Below are 19,573 nucleotides of genomic sequence, written 5' to 3' on the forward strand. Positions count from 1 at the left end.
CTTACGTGGAAACATACTGCCGTGTTGGGCAATACTCATAGAAATCGTGTCTTAATTGGTCTGCAGGTGTGCCTTGAAAGATGGGCTGTTTGATCACAAGCTAATTGTGTTGGTGTTTTCCTGTGTCGAAGAAAGTCTTTAGAGACTGTGACAGAGGGATCGCTAATGCAAATATTGACAAATTTGAATAGTTTCGCTGATAAAGATACTTAGGATAGTTAGGCACAATGTCGAAAGGAAGTCAAATATTACAAATCCCAAAGTGCGAATAGCTCATTTTCATTATCACTTGAGCAGTGATGGAAGACAAATCCAAATTTGTAAAAAATACTTTCTTGAGTCTCCATGGAATAGGTGAGAAACATATTCGTCGTTTAAATCATCTAGTGCTACGGTTGACATGCGGGGCAAACCGGAGGGTTCAAGACATAATCCACGGAGATGTATGTTCTTTGATTAATGGCCATATTGAATCATTCACTGTAAATTAAGTCCATTATTCGAACAATACACGAACAAAATATTTATCAGCACAGCTGGATGTCAAACAGATGCATGAGTTATTTAAACAATAATATCCTGATGTGAACTACAAATTTTATTTTAAACTTTTGAAGGAAGATTTTGATTACAAATGTGGAAAGCTGAAGATTGACACCTGGTCGACATGTGAGGAGCTGAACCAAAAAATTGCGAAGCCCGCATTTCAATGACAATGCGAAAGAGTGGCTAGAGTAGAACTCATAGTACATAAAAACAGAGCGAAGAAATTTTACGAGAGAACTGGCGCAATCAAGAAGTTTGCCCAGGATAAAAATAGTGCAGGTGGCATTACTGTCGGCTACATGCAGAACATCTCACTACCGGATACTCCAGTGCAGGAAATGTTTTTTTACAGACAGTTGTTGGTTTTTGAATTTTGCATTGTCAACTTGGGAAATCGTATGGCAACGTTTTTCTCGTACCATGAAGGGCAGGCTCGTTAAGGACCCAATAAAGTCTGCTCACTGTAACACAAGTAAGAAAAACATTCCCAAAGAGGTGATAGAGCTACACATCTTCTCAGGTAGATGCCCTGGTCAAAATAGAAGCAACAACTTGGTCAGATTTTTGATACCTGCAGCATCACCTGTGCCATTTGAAAAGGTTATTCTTTATTTTACATTCAGAGGACATTCGTTCCTACCGTGTAATAGGGCTTTTGCCACAGCAAAGAGACTTATTCGCAAGACTTATCGAATATACACTCCAGACGAAATCGACACAATAACAAAAAGGGGAAGTTCAAATTTCCAAGTTCATCCAGTGCAAACTAGTGAGATCACTGATTGTAAGACATAGTGGTCGAAACATTATAAAAACCTGGCCTATCAGGGAAATAATTGGTCAAAGTTCCATGTGATCGGAAAATGACCCCACAACTGTCGCTGAATATGACGTTTGAATATTGTGCAAGTTTGTTGAACTATCAGTGGATCGACGGCTTACAGCGAGAAGATTTTTTGTCGGGGAAGCCTGTGGGGTACAGGCCTGAACAACCAAACCTTTCTGCATGCAAAGAAAAGCCTCCAATCAACGTGAAAAAATTGCAGATATTAGGAAATTGCTTCAGTATAGACCAGATGATAAATTAGATTTACTTTGTAAATGGTCTACAAATGCCCTGAACGAGCATGAAGAAGACTTTTTATAATTAACAGTTATTCTGTTTTGTACTGTTCTAAACTTGAAAGACTGTGTAATAAAAAGCACACCAACATATATATCATGCTGCAGTTTTTGTTACTTACATTTTATCACTTATTTAGTTGACACAGTTGCAAGCTATCAACTATTCGTAGAATATTATTTTCCATACAAACAATTTCAATCGACAAGGCCGTATCTCCACATCGGTTGTTTTAGTGTAACGTATCATGTATTGTTTTGGCACACAGTTTTATGGTGCCATTATGTTAAATATCCTGCACTGAAGTCTAAATACAAACTAAGAAACTTTACACTTCCGTTTCGCAAACCAAACAGTTTCTTCTTTCTCCTGAAAATTTTACTTCTGTGGATATATGGCCTTTTCGAAATGACTGATTCAGTTATGAATAGGAATAAGAGTATATTTTATAAAAAATAACAATTAGATACGTGTTCATTAGAATATATTTGAAGAACTTTATATTTAAAGGACGTAGGTATTTGAACTACACTAAAAAAAAAAAAGAGGAAAATGACTGGCTGCAAAGAGATTCGATCCAACGATTACCATTCACGAGCGCTAATGATTTTTGCTTCATATTTGTGTATTTTACGCTTCACGGAAATACTTTTAAAACGTATACCATTGTTGGAAAATATTCATCGACTTGGAAGTGAATAGAGTCCGCCCTCTTGGTAAACCACACACCCTTTCGAAACTTTGTGCTAGCTTTAGTGAATTAAAGATGCTACGAAAACTTAAAAGCCGATTTTCTCGAGAATTTTTGATAGTTACAGCTGTCTGCATTGGTTGATTGATATTTGAGTTCTAACGTTCAAGTGCCATAGATATAAAGAAAATTACAAAAATTCGAGTGCCTTAAATAAGAGTCCCTTTTAAGTCATAGCACGCGCACTTCTGTTTTTGGCAGATAAGTGACGTATGTCCAGTAACTTATTTACTACACACATCATATATCCCCGACACGTCCTAAATTTGTCTGAACACTTCCTTGTATCCATTCCGCAAGTGACTGCGAAGATTCCAGAAAATATCTACACCTCCTATATGAATCACTGAAAGTTTTCAGGCTCCATTAATCTAAGGGACATTGAAACAAACATTAAAATTAAAAGAAGAACAGACTGGAATAATTTGGCTTCTTCTGAATTCGGTTACTCTATTGTGAGGAATGCAACGTACTTTTGGTTTGTTTATAAATAATTCTTCTGCTACCAGTCACGATTTTCTTTATTTTATTTTTCGGGAAATGATTTCCATTTGCAAGTGCAGTTTTTCGTGTTTGTTATGTCATTTCTATGTGACGTTGTCGATGTGTGAGAGTCTGCTTCATTTCGTTGACTTTACTGCAATATATAAGGAACACGCGATTTTTGGTTGGTTGTCGATCTTTTTGTGAAGTTAGTGGCGAAATTTAGAAGAATTTGTACTTATAGTTTTCTTATGGTCCATTTGTGGAGTCACACGCACTGAACAGCGCAAATGGAGACGCATCGTGTGAAAAATAAAATCAAGAAAATCGTGACTTGTAGGAGAAGAATTATTTATAAACAAACCTATTGTTTTCACAGTCTCAGGCTTTCAGAACCATTTATAACGCATAAAATCATGACGTATTTTTGAATTAGTTGTGTGGTTCATCAGCATCAGCTTTTAAAATTTTGTCAGAAGTGGGATTCGAACCCACGCCCTCAGACGAGGACCAGAATGCTCAGACCTGCTCTAGCAGGCAAGGTAATCCTTGAGTCTGGCGCCTTAGACCGCTCGGCCATCCTGACATGCTCGTACTACTGCAGCAACAGATGTGAAGAAGAAATCCGTTATCTCTTTGAAACTGTTTACGAAGTTTGACCGTTACGACCTAAGAGCAGTTGTTTACTGTAGGTGATTAGGAGGAGTCTGTGTAGACTTTAGTGAATAGCTGAACAAGACAAGATAGACTGAAACTCCATATCGACTCACAGGAGGCTTCTGAACATAGCGTCCACCCAATGGAATTGCTGTAATTTCTAATGGTAAGGCAGAATGCGACTGCTAATTGATTGAAGCTACAAGTTCTCTGTTACCAGTGACAGTTTATTTTATTCCCTATTCTTTATTTCAGAAGTTTAAACGTCACCTGGTGGCATGCCTTGTCTGAACAACTTTGGGATAAACTGTGACAATATCAAGCAATAGAAAGAACAAATCGCTATTTTAGCGCATGACTAAGTTTTTGTGAGGTCTTTGATAACAAAGGTGAACAAAAATATAACTGTAAATGTAAAAATACCTTTAATGGTCACAGGGTCATTTTTCGGTGTATTACATCACATACATTCTGTAAACACTGAAGTAAGCAAACATGGCGTCTAAATTCTAATAAGTGAACATAACATATGAAATAATAATGTTGCCAACAGAGGCAGATACGTTATACTACTTTGGAACAATTCTCGAAGTAATGTGGAGGTCTTCGCTTGGGAAGATGGACAGAAATGCAAATATAAATATCTCCAGTTGTCATAGATTCTTTTGTCGTTGTCTTTATGTAAAGGAATCTGACACTGGATATACATTTACTTTCACATTTGTATCTTTGTTCTTCTTTAGAGTGTTTTGTTTTGTCTTCTGTTACTAGACCTGTGCTTCTCAACCTGGGGGGGTAATTACCACCTTAGGGGTAGAATTATATTTTTTTAGGGTAAAAACTAAAGAGTTAAAATGCGTTTTGGTCGCGAAACTAAATTAGTCTTAAAAGATCATCACTATTATCAGAGTTTTGTAAGACTGTAACAATGGTTAATGAGTTTCGAATAATTACTTTCTTCCTCCCAAATGCAAGAATTAGTGTGTGGCATAATGTGGTGGAGTTTATAGCTTGAGAAACGAATGTATGAACGTCATCCTCACATATTCCAACCGCTACACACACCCTTTGTACTGTACATCCATGGCAATGAAATTGAGACACATAGGTATAAATCACATACCTGAGTTGTAGATAATTCCTGTAATAGGCCATAAATTACTTCATTATTCATTTCAAATAAGTGGTTCAAATGGCTCTGAGCACTATGGGACTTCACATCTGAGGTCATCAGTCCCCTAGAACTTGGAACTACTTAAACCTAACTAACCTAAGGACATCACACACATCCATGGTCGAGGCAGGATTCGAACCTGCGACCGTTGCAGTCGCGCGGTTCCGGACTGAAGCGCCTAGATCCGCTCGGTCACCGCGGCCGATCTATTCATTTCACAATAAATGAACTAACTAACGGTAGAAAACAGCAGTAATTTTGTAATGGGTACTACACTGTTGTAGGGTCTGCACAGTATTATTAATATCACTGTTATTATTATTACTAATATCATCATTATTATTACTACTACTACAACTAATGCTGCTGGCAGAGGTCAAATAACACACTGGCTGCCAGATGTTTTCCAGTTTTTACAACTTCAGAAGTAGGAGATACAACAATTAAGCGGTTTACAAACAGTGGGTATAGTGTGTTTGTTTGCGAGGCCATCCTCCGCAACAAGCACAGAATTTTTCATTTGTAAATAAAAAACGCCTTCTCTTGCTACACTGTATTGTGTGAAAAAAGGCGAAATGTGTCGAGGAGAATAAAGCACAGTGCAGCAATGAAGGCGTTTTTTATTTACAAAACTAAAGTGGGTTTAGTACAAGCTTTTTAACCTGGTTAAATTTACGTGAGGGTAGAGGTTGTGGGTGAAGCACTTGTCCGTAGGGAAAGGACTGAATCAGAGGAAGAATGTTTTTAACGTGTGTCCATCCTCAATGAAGTTAGCAAGCTTTCTTTACTGACAGGGAGTCGTAGGTAGCACTCATAATAAGAATTTTTTCATCATTCTATAAAAATGTTAGAAATCAACTGTGCCAATTGTGCCATTGACTCATTAGTTGGCGGTTTAGTAAACCAGTTATAAGACTAAATATTATTTATCTTTTGCATTTTAAAAATAAAAGCCTTCAAAGAAAATTCTTTTTCTTTCTAAAGATTAACTGGGCTCTGATGTTGATGATGCTGGGGAAGGGGGTACTAGCTCATATCAGACTGCACTGGCGGGCAGTGGTCACAGGATGGAAACCACTTTACTAGACAGTGGCGAAAGTCACAACACGTACACGACTTATTAACTGTCATAAATCCGTCTGGTTATGGAGGTTTAACTACACCTGTGAAATGCGTAGTGCAACTAAAAATTGCGACTGCTAACAGTAAACTTGTAGTTTCAGTCCATGTGACTAACAGTCATGGTTAAGCCTAATTTCATTTGAGTGACTATTAGTGCTGGTACTTTTTGCGGTACAGTCTTTCTTCTGAATAGACGCTATGACCCGCCAAACATGAAACTTTTAAGTTCCTATGAGCAGACGTTAGAGTTCGCAGATATTAACATACCATGTTCGTTATACTTCCTGAGATTTTTATAAGACGTGGTCTTCATTTTATGCTTTTTCTGCTAATTTTCACTATCATGACTACAACTACTTTAAGTGGTGAAACGGATAAAAATTTTCTAGAGCAGAATTAAATCTAAACGATCAACTTCACCCCTGTTGCAAAAGTATGCAAAAATGGTGGATACTATTCGGTAGTGAACTGACTTTTTTGAACATTATTCACCAGAAAACGAACACAGTTCAGATGATACACTACAAAATTGTTCTTTCCTTATAATTACTGATTCTGGCTGTCCTGGATTACCGATCATGCCGACACTTCCCTGCGCTTCATTGCTTACTTTCTCGACCACGAAGACTGTATGAAGTACAACGCTTTCTGCCACCAGAATGCAGAATGAAGAGTAGAGAATTCGTTTATCTAATAATATATACACAGATATCACTACTTCCCACACTATATTTTCATTATTTTTAAACAAAAACGAGGCCACACAGAAAAGCTATAAAACGAGAACATGCTGAAACTTAATCATATGCTACTTGAGATATTCAGTGCAGATATGCGTGTCTGTGCATATGAAATGAACACAATCGAAATGAATTTCTTTTTCTTTCACGTGGGTAACCACAGCAGTGAACTTGTTACTTGTCACGGTCATCTTTCCCTCCTTGGCTGCTACGCTAATATCATACGCACGTATGTAGAATCTGTGGTGTCACCGCCAGACACCACACTTGCTAGGTGGTAGCCTTTAAATCGGCCGCGGTCCGTTAGTATACGTCGGACCCGCGTGTCGCCACTATCAGTGATTGCAGACCGAGCGCCGCCACACGGCAGGTCTAGAGACTTCCTAGCACTCGCCCCAGTTGTACAGCCGACTTTGCTAGCGATGGTTCACTGACAAATTACGCTCTCATTTGCCGAGACGATAGTTGGCATAGCCTTCAGCTACGTCATTTGCTATGACCTTGCAAGGCGCCATTACCAGTTACTATTGATGCTGTAAAACGTACCGTCAAGAGCGATGTTCACCAATTATGGATTAAAGTCAAGTATTACAGCAGCTACGTACTTTTTTTACTAGTCTCAATTCTTTTAACTGTTCCAGACCTCACGCCAGCCTGCGTGAGCTTAAACGCATGCCTTTCGGCTTCCTGTCATAGTGGGTTGGCTGTCTTGCCAATCCACAACAGAATCAATGACAGTGTGTAAGCAGATTCAAAATACTGACGCTAATTATTGGCCATAGTACGTCGATGCATGACCGGTCGCGAAGTACCTTGATACAGTAATGGTCTCCACACAGATCGTTAGTACGGTGTTATGCGTTCAATGGGTTCATTTTTGTTTCAGTAAACAAAATATAGTGTGTACTGGTGTGAAGATACAGGACTAATTTCAGTTGGCCCACCAACGACATCTGGCAAGGGTCCACCTTAACATATTCATGTTAAGTATAGTGTTACACAGACAATGTTTGTATAAATTATGTTAATTTCCGTTTTGAATCCAACAAATGTCTGTTTTGTTGTTTCTATGTTTCATGTGCGGCGCAGCAGCTAAGCGGCTGCGAAAGGAATCTTCCACCTGGGCCGGAATCTTCCACCTCGGCCGGACGCAGAAATCGGGGAGCCGACGGCCGTACGTAAGAGAAAGATGCCGCAAGCTTCCCTTAGAGGCTGTGGCCTATGTTTTAACAATGAAATTATGTTTCATAAACGAAAATGTGATGTTATAACTACAGTCCTCTGTCAGAGTTCTGTGTTAGCTGTTCTGGAAGAGCCACGCTTGATGGCAGATATACATTGAAACACTTACGTAGCAGTCATCTGTGTATGGTTTGTGTTCATCTGTATATGGTTTGTGTCTTCCAAAAAGAAAGATGTTAAAGAATTAATTATTTTGAAAATTTATGACTCTACTTTACGTATATTGGCATGTGTGTGAAAGTCAGGAAAAGCGGTGATTTTTTATGAATGAAAATTTCTGTACCTTACGACGCAAAAAGAAAGTGGTGATTAACTTATTGGTTATGAACTGCAGATTAAAACTGAAGAAACTACAAAAAGGAGGGAATTTAAGGAGATGGGAGCTCGATAAACTGAAAGAACCAGAGGTTATAGAGGGTTTCAGAGGGAACATTAGGGAACGATTTACAAGAATAGGGGAAAGGAATACTACAGAAGAAGAATGGGAGGCTTTCAGTGATGAAATAGTGAATGTAGCAGAGGATCAAGTAGGTAAAAAGCCGAAGGCTAATAGAAATGCTTGGGTAACACAAAAGATATTAAATTTAATTGATGAAAGGAGAAAATATAAAAATCCAATAAACGAAGCAGGCGAGAGGGAATACAAATGTTTAAAACATGAGATCTACTGGAAGCGCAAAGTGGCTAAGCCGAATGGCTAGAGGACAGAAGTAAGGATGAGGAAGCATATATTACTAGGAGTAAGACAGATACTGCCTACAGGAAAATAAAAGAGACCTTTGGAGAAAAGAGAACCACTTGCATGAATATCAAGACCTCAGATGGAAAACCAGTCCTAAGCGAACAAGGGAAAGCAGAAAGGTGGAAGAAGCATACAGAGGGGCTATGCCATGGAGATGTACTTGCGGCCAAGTGAAGTGAAAGAGGACGCAGTTTAAGATGAGAAGGGAGATATGATACTGCGTGAAGAATCTGATATACTACTGAGAAACTTAAGTCGAAACAAGGCCCAGCAGTAGACAACATTCCGTTAGAGCCACTGATAGTCTTGGGAGAACCTGCTACGACAAAACTCTTCCACCTGGTGAACAAGATGTCTGAGACAGGCGAAATACCCTCAGACTTTAAGAAGTAATAATTCCAATTCCAAAGAAAACAGGTTGACAGGTGCGAAAATTGCCGAACTAGCAGTTAATAAATCATGGCTGCAAAATACTAATACAGAATAATGGAAAAACTGGTAGAAGATCAGTTTGGGTTCCGGAATAATGTAGGAACATGCGAGGTAAAACTGACCCTACCACTTCTCATCAAAAATAGGTTAAGGAAAGGCAAACCTACGTTTATAGCATTTGTAGACTTAGAGAAAGCTTTTGTCAATGATGACTGGAATACTCTCTTTCAAATTCCGAAGGTGGCACGGGTGAAATATGGGAAGCGAAGACTGTTTACAATTTGTTCAGAAACTAGATTGCAGCTATAAGAGTCGAGGGGCACGAAAGGAAAGCAGTGGTTGAGAAGGCAGTGAGACAGGGTAGTAGCCTATCCCAGATGTTATTCAGTCTGTATACTGAGCAAGCAGTAAAGGGAACAAAAGAAAAATTTGGAGAAGGAATTAAATTCCAGGGAGAAGAAATAAAAAAAAATTGAGGTTTGTCGATGACTTTGTAATTCTGTCAGAGAGAGAAAAGGACTTGGAAGAGCAATTGAACGGAACGCACAGTGTCTTGAAAGTTGGATATAAGATGAACATCAACAAAAGCAAAACAAGGATAATGGAATGTAGTCGGATTAAACCAGGTGATGCTGAAGGAATTAGATTAGGAAATGAGATACTTATAGTAGTAAATCAGTTTTGCTATTTGGGAAGCAAAGTAACTGATAGTGGTCGAAGTAGGGGGATATAAAATGTAAACTGGCAATGGCAAGGAAAGCTTTTCTGAAGAAGATAAGTTTGTTAACGTCGAATATATAACTGTCAGGAAGTCCTTCCTGAAAGTATTTGTATGGAGCGTAACTATGTATGGAAGTGAAATGTGGACGATAAACAGTTTAGACAAGAAGAGAATAGAAGCTTTTGAAACGCGGTGTTACAGAGGAATGCTGAAGACTAGATGGGTAGATCATGTAACTAATGAGGAGGTACTGAATAGATTTGGGGAGAAGAGGACTTTGTGGTATAACCTGACCAAAAGAAGGGATCGGTTGGTAGGACATATTCTGAGGCATCAAGAGATCACCAATTTAGTAATGGATGGAAGAGTGGGGGGTAAAAATCATAGAGGGAGGTGCAGAGATGGATAGAGTAAGCAGATTCAGAGGGGTGTAGGTTGCTGTAGCTACTCGGAGATGACGATGCTTGCACAGGATAGAGAAGCACGGAGAGCTGCGTCAAACCAGTATTTGGACTGAAGACCACAACATCGAGTTTACGACAATTCTCAAAGCTTAGTAATCTGACAGAGTTTATCAGTTTTATTATTTGAGAGGCGTGTAACTTGAACGTTAATCACATATTTAATAATTTCCTGCATTTGAGAAATTTAATACGTTTACAAGAGATAATTGTGCTTACGGATCTTGACGTTGACAGTCACAGTGACGGATAAGGAATATAAGAAGATCTTTGGTTTCAACTCACGTAATTACTTCTAAAGACAATTTTTATGAAGCATATACACTATCCGGATACATATAGAGCTGTGATGAGACTGAATCTCTGTGGAGAGGATAGTGGCACTTCCTTGTCCTACGAGCTACGTAAGATGCGCTCAGCCAGAAGAGCTTCTGATCCGTAACATACCTATAGACAGATTGCGAAGTAACCCACCCTGGGATAGTAACATGTCAAATGTAAACTGAATAATGAACAGCGCTCTTGTTTGGAAAGTGGCCTTTTCCAGCAGAACGTTACAACTGCCGCACAGATATACTAATAGTTTGCCATTTAGTAGTGACGTGAGGCGTACAGTGAATTATGAATATTCTGTTCGTTTGCGTTTCTTTCTTTAATTACTATAGCTACTATCGTCATTCATTTAGTGAGTTACGTAATTATTTAGACAAGCAAGGTGATGGATTATATGAAACTGTACTTCGTGTCTATCCCAGGGGGCGCCGCCCTATCATAGCACTGTTCATTCGGGCAGGAGAGTTTTTGTGTTTCATCGAAGCTGAGAGCTATATCAGTGGTAGGGTACATGGACAGGCAAAGTGTGCCTCAAAACGACCTATATTTTTAATTTCCCATTCCCTGTCCATGCTTTCTCTTTACATATAGGACGAGAGGCGGGGTGGGAAGGGGGTGAGTACGTGGGAGGGAGGGGGGAGGAGGGTGTACTAGAGGCGAGGTGAAGCTTGCTCCATAGGTGGAAATCCCACTGGCCCAGAAGCAATGAAGTGGCAGCCCCACTGCTGAGCTTTACCCGCAAAGCGAAGGTAACGCCGTAAGGAGATGTTACCCTTCCACTGAAAGACCTACAAATGAGCCTCGGAACAGGTTGTTACCACATAAGACAAATCTGGCTAAAAGAACGGAAAGAACGACTTGGGACATGGCAGAATTAAAGTTCATGTAGGCAGGGAATAATATCTGATATAACGAGATGCAAACTTGTTGTCGCTGGGTCACAAGAAAAGAGGTGCAATGGTGACGGCAGCCTTAGAATATGTCGATAATGTTCTATATAGGATGTGGAGAGAATGATAAATATGAATATACCACAAGCTTTGTGCTAGGTGACCGCCTGGTAAACACAAGTGAAGAATTTTGTGGCAGGAAATAAATGATTGTCATGTCTCCCTTTTAAACATGAATATGGCGATAGAACAGAGTGAAGAGGAGGAAAAGACGAGTATCATGAGGAACTTGAAAAGACAGAGGAAGAACTGAATAATAAAAATATAAAAATCATACTTGGAGATTTTAATGGCAAGTAAGGAATGTATATTTAGAATTAACACTGGGAAAGAGAGCTTTGATGAGTAATCGCATGGTGATGGGTTACGGCAGATCAATTATGCGACCGCTCGAAATCTGATAATCACATCAATAGTCTTCCCCCATAACAAGATTCATAAAGGGACTTTAAAATTACCAGATGGGAAAACTAAACTATAACCCTACTGACCACCTGTTGGTAGACACGAAGCTTAAGAAGAGTATAGAAGATGTATGGTCATACAGAGGAGCAGATATGGGCACAGATCACTCTTTACTCGTTGGGAAAGTCATATCAAGTGTAATACTGGAGGAAACAAATGACCAACAGCAACACAACATTTTATACAGATAAACTGTGTCAGATAGCTCGAGGATACCATGTGGCTGTAAGGAATAAGTCTGAGGCACTTATCCCAAAGGAACAGGATGACGGAGATGTGGATGTTGATATGGACTAAAATAAAGGAAGGGGTGACAGATGCAGAGAAGGAAAAAGAGGACAAGAAACTGGTTTAATCAAAGATGCGAGGAAGCAGTAAAAGCAAGAAGAAAAAGACAAAGACGGATAAACGACAATGAAAATTATAATGAAGAATACATGAAAGTGAAACGAGAGTCAAAAAGAATATTGAGGGCCGAAACAAGTGAAAGTCTGGCTTTCGGGCTAACAGAAATAGAGGAGGCGGGTCAAAGAAACAATAATACAAAGCTACTGGAAGGTGGAGGAAGAGGCGAGTCTCTAGTCATTATTGTTAAAGATGATAGTTGACAAAGAAATGGTCCTAGAAAGATGGGCAGAATACTTTGCTAACCTGTTAAACGAGGAAGACTCAGAAGACATGTTTCGGCAAACAGAACAAGAAATAAAACTATGAAACAGTTCTCGCTACTGGAAAGAATGTGAGAAAGGCAACAAATGGTCCAAAGAAGTCTTCTAGCGTCGAGAAGATCAAACGACATCAGATACGATCAAGGAGGAAGATAAAGTCCTTGTTGAAGAGTTGACCAGACTAACCAAATTGATGTGGGAGAAGGAAATTTCAACACAATGAAAGCTAGCTTTCATTGCACCAAGTCATAAGAAGAAACGCTCCACGAGCTGTGAGAAAGACTACTTCTCAATTAATTCTTTTTCTAAATCTTTAAGTGACCATAAATAAAGCCCCTCTCCTGATGGCGAAACAAACGACAGTTTTTTTAATACGAAATAATTTTAAAGTCTTTGAAGTTGGAAATTGAGTCCAAATATATCCACAAGTCTACGAGGAGACATTGGATGTTCATACAGTTAAAGAAATAGTCATTACGTTCTGCTTCTTTTTATAGAAATATAAATCTTATTTAACTTTACAATACTCGTGTTGCGATTTGAGAACTGACAATCTTACTCTCTATTGTTAACGTGTTTAGAGAAAAAAAATTAACACTGCCTAGACATGTCTGTACGCTACTTCGCCACTGGGTGTGCTGTTATAGGGCCGCGTGAACTTGGGAAAAAGCCCGAAATCTCTCCTCGAGACGTAGCAGGGCCCAGAGAGGTGGGAACCTCCTGCTCGCTCGTCAGTTTGTCGATAGACTACACCGTGTTGTTGGAACGAAAGTGAACGTGAAGGAAGACATCGTGACTATTCGTATAGCCACCTACCATGGTGGGCACTGGGATCCAATATTTTTGAAGTGCCACCTCGCTCTCACGGATTCTATAGGGTAGTCCATATGTGTACAAGAACTTTTCTAAAACAAAAACGGGTGCATAAACCGAAATTTAAAGGCGAGTAATATGGAATGGGAGAGAGGGAAACCTTTGTCTATGTTACCAACGTGGCCGCCATTTTGAAAGTCAGAGTTTTGGATGCAACTCGTAATTTTCAGATGGAAAGGTGGACATGTCGTCTGTCAAACACATACTTTTCCTAAATGACTTAAAGTAAATGCCCTGATGGTTCCTTTGAAAGGTCGCGAGTAATCCTTTCTCAAACACAGCTTGTGCTCAGTCTCTAATTATCTCATCATCGACGGGAAATTAATTTCTAAACCTTCTTTCACACGTTTTCCGAATGTCTGCCATTCGTATTTCTTCAATTTCTGGGACTTTCCGGTAAACTGAATTGATCATTTTCTTTGTAACTTTCTCCGTTTAATCCACGAGAGACTAAAATAAGGAAACCACAACCACTCTTAGCCAGAGTGCGGCTGAAATTGGAAGTCGTTCACATCACTTTCCTTGCTCACCACTTTTGAGAATCCAAATTCGATTCTTCGTATTTCGTTGTTTCTGTATTATACCTTGCGTGTTATGGTAGTATGCCGTTACAAGTCAATGGCGCGTTGAAGATTTTTCACAAGTACTTCAGTCTATTTAAGATTTATCATAATTAAATATCAGTTAATGACACATCATCTGTACAAGTCCATAGGAGGTTCTAAGAGTAAAGACAATAATGGTCGAAATTGTATATGATCGCTGGGGTCATCTGGTTATAGATGTACAGGTATGGAATCGAAGAAAGTAGGTTCGTGTACTGGCACAAGCAATCATGCTCGTACTTTCTTTTCATTTTTCACATTTTTAAAACATTTTGGGACTTCCTTATTCATGTAACATTCGATGTTACATTCAAATAACTGTGCACGTTCTCAGGGATGAGTTTGTCGTTTGACTTCAGTCTGACTAAAACTCGAAAGATGAAACAACCAGCAATGGCATTTACATAATTTCTCGTATCAAAAATTGGACCATTTCTTTTTCAAATTCGTCGCAATAACATTTAAGTTAAGACCACAGCTTAAACTGATGCGAATGAAATGCAGCAATCATACAGGGGCAAACAAATAATAATATGGCCTGTAATTACTTGAGAAGTAATTGATATATTAATTATGGTATGCTTCTAAAAGTATGGTGGCGCATAATGGCTTTTACATACCTAATGTACCCCAATATGCGCACCATTAATGGCATGACAGACATCTAATCTGTACTGCACATCTGTCCTAGTGTTTTGGAGCATTGTAGGCGTAGGAATTGCGATTGCTGCACGACTGCGATGGCACAGTTCTGACAGATCACGAAGTGGTGTCTGGTACACTTGAATCTTGATAAACCCCCAGAAAAAAACAAGTGAAGGCCGAGTAATCGATGAACTATCTCTCCCAGCTCAGCGATCTGGTAACTCGTGATCCAAAGAATTCCTGGAAATGTTCGCAGAACGGCGTACTACGCCGTCTTGTTGAAAGACAACGTAATGAGGTAGTTGTGGCACAGCATACAGCTCAAACACTTCTACGTACATTGTTGTATCAACTGTAGGCTCTTTGTCCTTCAACAATCCACACGACGCGTCTACTTTCGTCGAGTCTCGTTCGCACTGTGTCAGTACGCGAGGGGGCGGGGGGTTCAGTTCTCCGTATGCAGGATTTGTACGTGTTTCCCGTGCAGGAAGTGTGAAAGTAGTTTCACCCGAGAAACAGACGAAGTCGAAGAATGTCTCATTTTCATCTGTTTTTGCCAGGATTGTCTCCGCGAGTGCCTTCCGTAGCGACCAGTTGCCAGTCTCAATTTTGTGTTGAAGCTGCAGTTTGTAGGTCTGCAGGCGCCGCCTTCTGTGAACTCCATCGTTAATGTCGAACGAGAAACTGTAACTGCCTACTTGCTTGTCGGATTGACTTAAGAGAGTTGGAACTTTAATAGTGGCAACTATTTATTCACAGCTCGTACAAAATAGATACGTGTTTCAAAGTTTTACTGACCTTGAGAGTAGTCAGCAGCATTGTGTGTAACCCGATGCCAGCGATGTGGAAGTCGTAGGATACTCTTAGCAGTGCCAGATGTGTTGACAGTTCGAGCGGCGCGGTCTATTGCCCGACGAATTTATAGCAGTTCTGAAACGAATGCCGTGAAGTGTTCCACCAGTTTAGAAATCGTCTTGAACTCACGAGGGCTTCAGTTAAGTGAGTGCAATAGGTGGTATAGCACTTAGCAGCCCCACCAGTCAAACTAATCAGTAACAGCTTGCACTGTACGTGCTTGAGCATTGTCCTGCAAACTGATGGCGAGGTCGTGCAGAAAGTGTCATCACTTCTGTCTCTATGCTGTTCGTTTTTGGAACACAACCTACGACCAGCTTAGAGACAGAAGTGATGTCACTTTTTGCAGGACCTGACCATCATTTTACAAGACAATGCTCAAGCACGTACAGTGCAAGCTGTTACTGATTTGTTTGACTGATAGGACTGCTAAGTGCTATACCACCTACTGCACTCCCCTGACTTACGCCCTAATGAGTTCAACTCGATTCTAAACTGAAGGAACACTTCACGGCATTTGTTTCAGAACTGCTACAAATTCGTCGGGCAATAGACCGCGCCGCTCGAACTGTCAACACAACGGGCACTGCTAAGAGTATCCTGCGACTTCGACATCGCTGGCAACGGGTTATACACCATGCTGGTGACTACTTTTAAGGTCAGTGAAACTTTGAAACACGTATCTATTTTGTACGAGCTGTAAATAAGCAGTTGCTACTATTAAATTTCCAACTCTCGTACAAGGGCTCTGCTGGAAGAACGTATGGATTAATTCAACGATAGCATCTGCAACTGCGTGATGGCCCGTCATCGAAAGTGGACTCCCAGTTTTCCGAAGTCGCTTATCTATTTGTTGAGTGTTACGTAAGTAGGAACATCGTCAGATGGTCGCAATCCACACTTATGCTGAAAATGACGTTCTACCCGTCCAACAGACTTCAGCTCCGCGAGAGAAAGCACACACAATACCTTATGCAGTGGAATCCACATGGCTACTGACCCGCGTTTACGTGAACAAAAGAGTTACGGCATGTGCACTGTTTACCGATGATGCTGTAGTCTACAGGAAAGTAGTATCACACGAAAGGTATGAACAAATCATTGAGGATTTGCAGAAAATAAATGCGTGGTATAATGACTGTCAGTTATCTCTCAATCTTAGTAAGTGTAACCTACTGCGTATAACAAGGCGAAAATCCCCATCAAAGTACGAGCGCAAAATAAATGCCCAGTCTGTGGAAGCGGTAACATCCGTCAAGTATCTGGGTGTGACTATTCGAAATGATCTCAAATGGAATGATCAGATTACACATGTAACGGGCAAGGCGAACTCTAGATTGCGGTTTATTGGTAGAATCCTGAAGCGATGCAGTCCTCCAACAAAGGAAATTGCTTACAATACGTTAGTTCGTCCAGTCTTAGAGTATTGTTCGTCTGTATGGGACCCTTACCAGCTGGGTCTGATTCAAGAGATTGAGAAGGTCCAAAGAAAAGCGGCAAGATTCGTGACTGGTACATTTAGTCATCGCGATAGCGTTACAAATCTCATAGAAAGTTTGAAGTGGGGATAGACGAGGCGCTAAACGGAAAGCCGATCTTCGCCGAGGATGTAGAGCACATGTAATTACCACCAACTTTCAAATCCCACAATTATCACCATTCAAAGATAAGGGAAATTAGAGCTCGTACTGATGCGTTCGGACATTCGTTTTTCCCTCGCGCGATCAGCGAGTGGTAGAGAGGGGGGGGGGGGGGAATATGACTTTGGCGCGAATTGTGCCCTCCGCCACATACCGCTTGGTGGCTAGCGGAGTATATATGTAGATATGTACTACCAACCGCCGCAAGCAAACAAAGAAAACATTCTGAGTTACCATAGTTGTAGAATATCTCAGTTGCATGTCAAGATATTACATTTTACATTACTGTTTGTTTAACCTGAACACTCTGTGTTTTATAGTCTTCCACGTCACAAATAATTATCTGTGATCGAATCCATAACAACACTTTCCTAACTTTGGTAGTCAACACAAGATCGCATCCCACAGTGAGCGAAAGACGTCACGTGACCAATTTCCGATTTCAGGCGAATGGAAGGACGTTATACGAACAGCTTTTTATTTCAGCCCAACGCTAGCCGTAAACTGCGGTACTTCATCATTTTAGTCGTCTTAATCAGACCAGTGATTAAGATCCTAGATTTAAGTGAGGTTTAAACTATATTAGTGCGGCCATCCCGAAAGAGGATTACCGCGGTTTTCCAAAAATCAGTTCATAGTAGTATCACGTCGGTTCATTCAAATAGGCCCGCACGTGTCCAACTGAGCTGGTGCTCCACCTCCAACGACCTCGAAGTCGACTAGACGGTGGAGTTTTAACTTTCCACTTTTCCTCACAAGCTGCGTATAAAAAGCGGGATAGGTAGACGCTGGGGGTCAGACCGGAGATTCTCGTTCCGCGCGATAATAACGTTAATCTCGCGCTCATTTCGCTTGCATGTTTGCGGCGGGGGAATCCCGCGCAGGCGTTTTTCCTGCCGAGTACGGCCTGCTAATGGAGCCGGTCTGTGTTTCCGCTGGCCATGTGCTCGCACGGCCGGCGAGACGAGGAGGCCACGAGCCTTCCACTCGCATGCCACGCGCGGCTCAACGACTTCTCGTGCGAGGTCGGCGGCGCAAATTAAGGGGCTCCGGAACGCCCATTACTTGCAATGTTAAAATAACGCTTATAAATTACATCTTTCCTCACAAAGTATTTGAGGTAGGAAGTTGAACTTTTTACAGATTATTTATTGGAATATGGGCTACAACTTAACACAGGGATTTTACAAAATTTTAGTTCAGTTATTAAAGATGATTTTTTTTTCAATTGTAATGAAAATTCACAACATTTTTTTTTCAATTTTTTATTTATATATTCAAAAATATACAGTTTTTTGGAAAAAGGCTGTGTTAAATTATGCAGAAGGTACTGTGTAACATTTACTGAAAGTTTGAAACAAATATGTTTGGAAGATCCTTAGAAAACATGTAATTAGTATGAGAAAATAAAAGTTTTGGAATCGAGCGACAAAGATTGGATTAACTTTTTAGTGCATTCCAGGTTCATAGGATGGATTATCTTCATCCTCTGCAAACTCCTCCTCCAGCTTCCTCTTGTTCCTCCTCCTGTTTACTCTTGCTTGTATTTCTAGACTCTTTACAGCCCTGTCTGCAGCCCGAAGGCGTTCCTTGTCTAAAGCAAGCATCGCTCGTACCATGTTAGAATGTTATTATTTACAGTAATAACACATACCTTTGGCTTTCCAACATTTCTCCTTTTCTTAAAAGCCTTCAGAGGATTTCTAATAACTTTACTTTTACTCATTATTATACTTCAACAAAACAGAGACTCAAGAAACAGAATTAATTACGAATATTTTCGAGATAACGACAGAGTAAATAAACATGAAACAATCGACAATCACACCACCGATATATATTGAACCATCACAGGTTAGCCACAACACATACTTTATCTCACATCACTAAAATGTACCTGATGAACACGGACGTTAATAATAACACCATTTGACAGCAGTTTAACAGCGCCACAGTGGTCACGCCCATGTAGAACACATTTCAAAAAAAAATTTAAAAATAGTTGTAGTCTTCGGAATTGAATAAATTATATATCTATTAAAAGGTAATAGTCTGCAGATTCCGAAAACGCAAAAAAGTAAAAATTGAACTTTTCATGATTTTGAGCCTTTCCGGAGCCCCTCAAATGCGACGGTGCACGTTCTGAACACAAGCCGACCATAACAACCATCTACATGACCAGTGCCCTTCCAAGACATAAGATCTACGAACGCGTGTCCTATTTAACACAGTTAAGGGTGTGTCAGAATCTTCAGGGATTTATTACTGAAATAAAATGTTATAAAACTGCATGTGAGTCTGCCACTAAAATCCTTCGTTAGGGACGCATGAAATGATTCGTCAAT

General features: G+C 40.1%; 1 non-coding gene across 1 annotated transcript; it reads right to left on the bottom strand.

The window, feature by feature from the left end:
- Positions 1-3,373: 3,373 nt before the first annotated feature.
- Trnal-caa (transfer RNA leucine (anticodon CAA)) lies at positions 3,374-3,489 on the bottom strand. The gene is made up of 2 exons: positions 3,452-3,489; positions 3,374-3,419 (listed from the first exon to the last, which is right to left on the bottom strand). It is a non-coding gene; the product is annotated as a tRNA-Leu (tRNA).
- Positions 3,490-19,573: the final 16,084 nt, after the last annotated feature.

This window comes from Schistocerca cancellata, chromosome 7 (assembly GCF_023864275.1).
Source record: "Schistocerca cancellata isolate TAMUIC-IGC-003103 chromosome 7, iqSchCanc2.1, whole genome shotgun sequence".
Classification (NCBI taxonomy): domain Eukaryota; kingdom Metazoa; phylum Arthropoda; class Insecta; order Orthoptera; family Acrididae; genus Schistocerca; species Schistocerca cancellata.